Genomic DNA, 8,004 nt, shown 5'->3' with positions numbered 1-8,004 from the left:
AGAGTAATGAGGTCTTCCCTGAGCCTCCTCTTTTCCAGGCTGAACAACCCCCTCATGGACAAAGCGAAGTAGACAATAAAATGCCTACACAGCTTATTGTGTGCCTGGCTCTGGTATTCTGAAAGTGATTACCAAATGCCAAAAATTTGCAGGAGTTGTTATGGAGATAGCAGAAGCCCTGTTCCAGGAGAAGACTAACCAAGAAGAGGTCTCTGCAGGAACTTGAGGCAAAACCAACTCTAAGGTAAAAAGCAGCAGGAGGGGAAGGTCTGGCTGCAGCAAGTACCACCACTTAGACAAGCTGCCGCAGCTCAGCTCCCTGAGCACAGGGGTAAACAAATACAAACAGCTGAGAACTGCCTGGCAAAATGATCCAAACTAAGTGTGAGTGGTCCCATAACATGCAAACAGGAAAGGTTTAAACGACCAGGAAATCTTCCAACTTAATGTGAACCATTAACATCTTTTGAATAAAATTTCATCCTGCACAGTAAGTGTATACCAGCTTGGCAACACTGGTTTTGATCCTGCTCTGGGAGGTTTAAAGCCTATCACCCAATCATAGCACTACAATACATCTAATTACACCACATCTAAAATAATGAAATTATTATGAGATTGTAGTTATACTTTTCACTTGTCTGAACAAAATTTGAATCTGTTTCATCTGCTGAGAAATACATGTTTATACTCAAATGTTTAAATGAGTAGGCCAATTCTCAGAAATGCTTCGTTTACAGGTCATTTATATTTAGAATTCTGTATATAGACTGCTGCTTGCACTTTAGCTATGATTATCTGAAAAAGCTAATCTGGGGTCCTTTTATCCAAAGAAATACTAGCAGTGGCGGAGACCATCAAAAGAGAACACCATTTGTTCCAATGGTGTGTTTATTATATGGTATTAACTCTTCATCAAGAAGCCAGCAAATTAAATATAGTTTCCTGTTGAATGTCACTGCGATACAAACTTACAACCATGTTTCTGTTGACCGGGTCAGCATCAAGACAGATGGTCAGTTTGTGTCCTTCTGCCTTTTACTCTCAAATCTCTAAGTAGCTGGTTTCCATTTCCCTCGTTCCTTTTTTAGGTAAGTACGAAGCAGGTGCTCGGGTTCCTTCACCTCAAGGACTGCTGACTCGAGGGCTTCTCAGGTTCCCGTAAAAAGAGACAAGCGAGAACGAGCTGCAGAGCTACAAACGCACGTCTAGACACCCGAGCTACTGGTGCTGCTCCGCTCCCCCCTCCCGCAGATGGGCAGGTCGCTTACGCTACAATTTTCGTGTCCGCAGCTCGCGGGCGGCTCCGCGGTGTGGCGGGAGCGCATCCAAGGCCCGCAGTGGGCGCGTTACAGCCCTCCCTGCCCACGCCGGGTCCGGCAGAATCCAGGCAGTGCGGGCAGTGCCAGGTCGGCCCCTCTCCGCAGGGAGCGGATGCGTGGGGCCCGCAGCGGTTTACAGCTCCTCGTTAGTATAGTGGTGAGTATCCCCGCCTGTCACGCGGGAGACCGGGGTTCGATTCCCCGACGGGGAGAACTTTCAAAACAATTTTGCCGCCGCGCAGCTGAAACCTCGCGGCAAAGCCCCTTCTTGCGGAACCCGCCTCCGCGCCGGTAAAAGTATTACGAGCCTCCCCGTCGGGGAATCGAACCCCGGTCTCCCGCGTGACAGGCGGGGATACTCACCACTATACTAACGAGGAACTGTTGTAACTGCAACGCCTTGTAGAGCTGCCTTTATAGGTAAATCACACAACCACTCCCCGTCGGCGGGCAATGATAACGGAAGATGTTTGGCTGGGGGGCCTCCAGGCAGGGGGGGCGGGACCCACAAGCTGGCGTATGGCGACAACGGCGCGGGAGGCGAGCTCGGCATCCCCAGGGAGGCGGGGCGGGAGGCTCTTGCTTGCTGGAGGTCGGTAGCGGGGCTGGGGGTGGGCAGAGTTAACAGACTTGGCGCGGGAAGGCGGGAGACGAAATAGTGCGGGGCAGAGGGGGCGGCGCAGGGGGGCGGCTGCTATGGGGGATGGGCCGGATCCTCCCCCACGCCGGCCAGAGTCCAGACCGCGAGGGCCGCGCGGCCGAGGGTCCGGAATAGACCAGTTGCAACACTGTGAGGATGATTGCCCAGCAGGACCTCGTGGCGCAACGGTAGCGCGTCTGACTCCAGATCAGAAGGCTGCGTGTTCGAATCACGTCGGGGTCATGCACTTTTTGTCTGCTTTCCTGCCTTTCTCGAGGAGAAAACCGAGAAATGTTATCGTTATTTCCTTTCTTTTCTTTTTGTTTCCTACAGCTTAGGGTCTACTCTTTTTGCTTGAGGCTGAGAGGGCAGCACGGCGCGGAGGGCATGGCATAGGATTCCTGCTGTAAAGATCCCTTTGGATAAAATTGACAGGTCTTTGTTTACGGTCTTTGTGTATATAGGACTAATACCACGCTTAAACACAAAGGCAGGAACGTGTTTAAAGGTTTATTTTTACAAAGACAACCCACTGCGTAGAAATGATAAATCAGAAAGCTATATAGAAAGAGTACCTTTAAATTTTAATAGGGAAAGAGCTCCCAACAATGGCAGGGATACAATGTTTTCAGTACAGAAATTCACATAACAAGGACTGGAAGTAGAGGCAGAGGCAGCAAGCTGTCTGACGGAGCCATGAGCTCAGACAGATGCTTGTCTTAAGAACCGTGAAGAAGAATGAGACCCTCAAAAGGAGGGAGTGGGGACCAGAGTGCCCATGGAGGGCACCTCAGAGCGTTAGGCTGAGGACCAGACGATTTTCTCAGAGTAGCCATTTCCACATGCTGAGGTGCCAGAGACAGACACAGAGAGTACTTAGCCATGATCTAGAGAAGAGACAGCAAGTCCTAGAAGTAATACTTTAGTGATTGAGGGGACAGGAAAGTTTGACACTCGATGAAATTTAATTGGAAGGGAAACAATAGTTTGTCAATTACCTGAATTTGATGAACAGAGAGAATGCCAAAGATACAATTCTCACTTTGTATGAACTGGTTATTAGTGTTGTAAACCATAGAAGAAATTAATACTGAAGTCTTAGGAACCAGATTCAGCAGTCATCAAATTATGTCAGGTTTTTTAAGCTAAATACTTTGGGTTTCACAGGCTAATGTTTGTTCCATATACCCTTAAAACCTTTCAAATACAGAAATTCTACATCTTCCTTAAGCGACCTATTCAGTGCTTTGCTATTCTTACTATTACAAAGGGACTATGTGTCGTTTTACTCTGATGTCTCTTTTGCTGTAAGTTAAATCCAGCTTTTGAGTCATTGTGCTGGAGAACAGTTATTCACTTAGTCCCTTCCTTTTTATAGAAATTTCTTATATATTTGAATTTCATTATGCATCTCTATAGCTGTTCTAGAGTAACACACTGTGTGTGCTGGGACTCTGATTATTAGTATCACTTGCCCTCTGGAGTCTTTCCAAGCAAGTTGAATTTTCAAATACTCAGAACTGACCACAGTATTTCAGCTGGCTCAGATTTTACCAGGGCTGAACAGACAAGGAGAACTGCTTCACATGCTATGCCAACAGGACTTCCATTTATGTGGTTAGTCTTTTTTTTTTCCTTTTTTCTTTTCATTCATGTGTAATCCATTAAATGTATAATCTGTTATGAAATACATAATCTGTTACATTTTTCCATGGTCCCATAAAGTATCTTGTCTCTCTGCCTCACCATCCACCCGGGAGCTAGATGTAAGAAGTGGTGGCAATCTGCTTGCATTCCTGTACCTCTGCCAAAGCAGTTGCTCTGCTCTAAACATTCCAGGTTGTTGCCAGACAATACCTCTGGATCTGCTTACAGAAGTCAAAGTTTTCTAAGTGTGATTTCACACTAGCTTACCTAACATGAGTGCAGGTTGTCACAAAACAGTCCATCTTGCTCTGCCCTGTTCATCCCTGCCTGTGCATTCCTCTCCTTCCACTTGGATCATATCTTGCAATGGCATGGCAGCAGCTGCAGGCTCAGCGTGCAGATCTGGTGGCACAACTACTATATCCAACACAAGAAAAGCACCAGGAGCACATGGCCTGGGACAAGACAGAGAGCAGGATCATCCCCTTCTGCAAGAACCACAAATACTAGCAGTTCAGTTAAAGCTTTTGTCAGCTGTTCTCTGGGGAGAGAGCCCACTGTCCCTAAATCAAAATAATCTAGTGATGTTTCAAAACTGAATGAAAGAATTAAATGTGCCTTATCTATGTGCAAACTCTCCCTTAAGTTCCTATCAGTGAAGTCAGGATAATAGGTCTCTTTAATCACAGCTGTTTTGTCAAGCTGACTCCATTAATTCTCAGGCACTCACATGTGCCACTGGGTATTTGTGTCTCACCAGCATTTCAATAGTACATGTGCTTATGTGCTTTTTATCTCTTTCTAATTTTTTAAAATACTTCATTTTGTAACCTGACTGATCTCTTAACACAGATGTTTTTTCTTATGAAATTGTTACTAGTTAAAGATAGGCAATAACGTAAATGGGCATATGCTTCAAAAAATTGTGAAGCTCAGGTAATAGCTTCAGCATTATCTCTGTCCATATATGATAGAAATAGATATCCAAATAATTCTAGTTTGGAAATGATTCACTATAGGAAACTACCCTAAAAATTGTCCATTTCATTACTGTCAGTGTACTTAAGTAGGAGCAGATACTTCTGTTTTCAATTCTTGTTGGTACGGCCTTTGACTACCACGGTGTCAGCAGTAAGAAGTTTTAAAGCAGTTGTACACATTTCTTTCTGCATGGGGACAGCTGTTCCGTGCTGGGCACCCCTGTATTCACCCGTCTGTGCACCATGTCAGATGATACTGGCAGAGCAGCATTCCCCAGGGGCTGCCAGCTCTGGAATTGCCCAAGAAGCAATATGCTCCAGTACAGTAAGGCATGCTTTATGCCATTTCTACTTCAGATGTTTCTAGTAAGAAAGCTAGAATCATTAGAAGGCCATCTAATTTTCCTAACTATTCAAGAATGCAGAAAAGAAATTATTGATTCTAGAAAGTACACTTAAACTGTGCTATAATGATTAGGTAACTGCTTATTTTATTTATAGTAACGATTTCCAGTTTCTGTTGCCTTTGTAAGAGGGAATATCATTTTCATATTGAAACTCGCTGTGTGCTATGACTCAATACTTCATGTAGCTTTTTTACATTTCCTTATCAGCTCACTCTAAGACAAGGGCATGTCTGTAACACTTGCTTAAATGCCTTTGCTATGAATGAATGTATAGTCTTCACAATGTCACATATGAATGCAAATTATACATCTGTACTTCATTATGGATTGTTTTCCAAGCTCTTCACTGAAGTTACCTTTTTTAAAACATAGATATAGAAAATACATTTTTTCAGTGTATAACAACATAAACTATCTGTCTCATTTTTATGGGTGGCATTAGAGGTTAGGAATCACAAACCTAGGGAAACTCAGAGCAAGAAATCTGAGATAGTTTAAGAGATATTCAGTGTTTTCATGTGAAAGATGAATGTATGACTGAAAAATCTCTTTCTCACGCTCAGGAAAGCTAGCAAATTCCAGCCATTTGGGAGGGTCCTATAAGGAAAGATTTTTGGCTTCTCCTTTCAGCATATTTCACATTTTTAGGCACGCTGACAGCAGGTTTTTAACCACTAAAATAGTCATAGTCTCACAACATTTGCACTATTTTCCCTAAACTTCCCTTTTGTCAGCGTTTATCCTGACAAAAGGTTAAAGTGTGACCATCTGTTTTCTCAGGTAGAGGCAGGTATTCTGGTCTTTGAAAACCAGAACTTACTGTTAGGAATAAACATTCAAATACTGGAACGCTTCACAGAAGGTACAAGTAAAACAACAGCTCCATACTCCAACCTTTATGAAAAAAATTGTGAAATAGGCATATGGATCACGTTTGGGGTTTTTTCCCCACTGAAACAACATTAGAAAGATCTTTTGAGCTCATTCATAATGGTCTCATTCCTTTACCCCCCTTGACCACTGCCTTATGCTACAAAATGTGACTTTTACTTTCCTTCAAACAAACCAAACAATAAAGCTGCAGATCCTCAGCTGTATAAAGGTCTAATTGTGGTGACAGTTGCAGATTCCAGTGCTACTTGTCATGCATGTGCACATTTTGGTGCTTTCTTATATTATTTTCCCTGTCTTTATGGTGCTTGGAGAACATCTGGTTGATCCCAAGGTGCAACAATAAAGAGTAGAACCAGAAGAATGTGTGGAACCAATAAAGGACAGTTTGTGCCAAGGATTGTTTTAGGGCCTTGGCTTTTCAGAGAAGTGTATTGCTCTGAAAAAGAGTGACACTAAATTATTGTAGGGTGCTTTTTTAGGTTTTGCGGCTTTAGAAGCAGTTAAAGGTAAGCCAATAAAAGAGTTATGTATCTGTGCAAGGGCGTTACAGAAGTGTAACAATGTAACAGAGAAAATAATTCACAGACAAGGTAATACATATTTCTATAGTTGGGAAAATAACTTCCAAAACTTAAATGGACTGTAAATATGAACTTTAATTAATGTTAGTCTGAACCACAGACTCAGTGGCTCTACAGCTTCTGGAGTTTGAACAAATAGTCAAAACACATTATGTCAAGTTTCTGCTGCCCTTCTGCTTCTATGCCAGTTTTGCCTGACAGCAAAAAGCCGAAAAACACAGATCCAGGATAAGGCCAGTCAACCCATCCATTTGTTATGACTGTAAAGCTGAACTATAGTGATGTACTACTTCATGCCATATTCCTATCAGTTTTTTTTGTGCTACACTTAATGCATTAAAACGGGACTTATCATCAACATACTTGGACTTCAAGCTCAAGAATTTTAGTTTCTTCCACCTCCTAAAGTATCACTCACAAGAAAAGCCAGCACCAACTGTATTGTATGTTTTGAACAGTTTGATTAGTTGGAAATAGTGACTGCATTCTTCTTAGAAGCTGTCAGAAAACAAGCTTCAGGCCTATCGTACCATCATTGTCTGTGATGGTGACTGCATCAACTTTTTAGATTGTAGTTTCATTGTTAATTTTGGCTGAAATTCCCCAGACTCAGTTTCCCCTTACACTGCTTTAAAACATTTTAGACTTTGTATAAGTTGAGGTTGTTATTTTTTACATTAGTTTGACAAGTGAAGAATCTCTCTGAAGCATGCTGTGCAACTGGTTTCATATCTAAATAAGAAGCAAATTCTTAAAGTTGAGGAAAGATTATTTTCCAAGGCACCTAAAAGCTTTTCAAAGCGAAGAATACTAGCTACAGTTTAAATTAGTACAATTAAATTTGGAGAGGAATTAAATTTCCTTTAAGCATTTCCAAAACACCTATGATAAAATACCCAAGTTCCAAGGAAAAATGTGGGTAAAATTGAAAAATATAGACAACTATCTAATTTGTTCTATTCAGGCTTAAAAGTAAGTGATACTAGGCAATCCACATTGATACATTAATATTTGCTGTGTCTGCTATGAATGGAAGATGTTTCTACCCACTGTTCAGCCTCGCTTGACAAACTGAAGAGGTGAAATATATACAAAACCAAGAACCAAGCACCCTCAGATATAAATTATAATAAACTTCAGATGTTTGCCACCTCATAGGACTACCTACACTAAATTACTTTCCTCAAGCTAAGCTTCTACCTTGTATTAATTACTTTGTTACACCACACCAGTTTTTCAGTGGGAAGCATCAGGCTTCCTGTGGGTGGATTCTCGATTTGCCTCGAAATTCCCTCCCACAAAAATAGCCCTCATCACCTTCATCGAGCTGTCCTGCAGCTCAGGTGAGGCAAACAGGAACAAGACACAGCTCCGTAACGAGGCACATGCCAACAGCAGCTTAAAACTCTTTCTGGAACATAGAGAAGTGGGCGCTAACACTAACAATCCTGTTTTAGATCTGTGACTGATGAGCAAATCAAAATATCCACATTTAGACTTGTATATCCGATAGTGAAAGGCAATACTCAAAGG

At 42.3% G+C, this 8,004-nt stretch overlaps 3 non-coding genes across 3 annotated transcripts; 2 read left to right on the top strand and 1 right to left on the bottom strand.

Moving 5' to 3' along the window:
* Positions 1-1,462: 1,462 nt before the first annotated feature.
* TRNAD-GUC (transfer RNA aspartic acid (anticodon GUC)) lies at positions 1,463-1,534 on the top strand. The gene has a single exon. It is a non-coding gene; the product is annotated as a tRNA-Asp (tRNA).
* A 96-nt stretch (positions 1,535-1,630) lies between these two features.
* TRNAD-GUC (transfer RNA aspartic acid (anticodon GUC)) lies at positions 1,631-1,702 on the bottom strand. The gene has a single exon. It is a non-coding gene; the product is annotated as a tRNA-Asp (tRNA).
* Positions 1,703-2,133: 431 nt separating this feature from the next.
* TRNAW-CCA (transfer RNA tryptophan (anticodon CCA)) lies at positions 2,134-2,205 on the top strand. Its single transcript has one exon. It is a non-coding gene; the product is annotated as a tRNA-Trp (tRNA).
* Positions 2,206-8,004: the final 5,799 nt, after the last annotated feature.

Source organism: Pithys albifrons, chromosome 3, assembly GCF_047495875.1.
Source record: "Pithys albifrons albifrons isolate INPA30051 chromosome 3, PitAlb_v1, whole genome shotgun sequence".
NCBI classification, from domain to species: domain Eukaryota; kingdom Metazoa; phylum Chordata; class Aves; order Passeriformes; family Thamnophilidae; genus Pithys; species Pithys albifrons.
The sequence above is the reverse complement of the archived record's forward strand: the minus strand, read 5'-3'. Positions and strand labels throughout refer to the sequence as shown.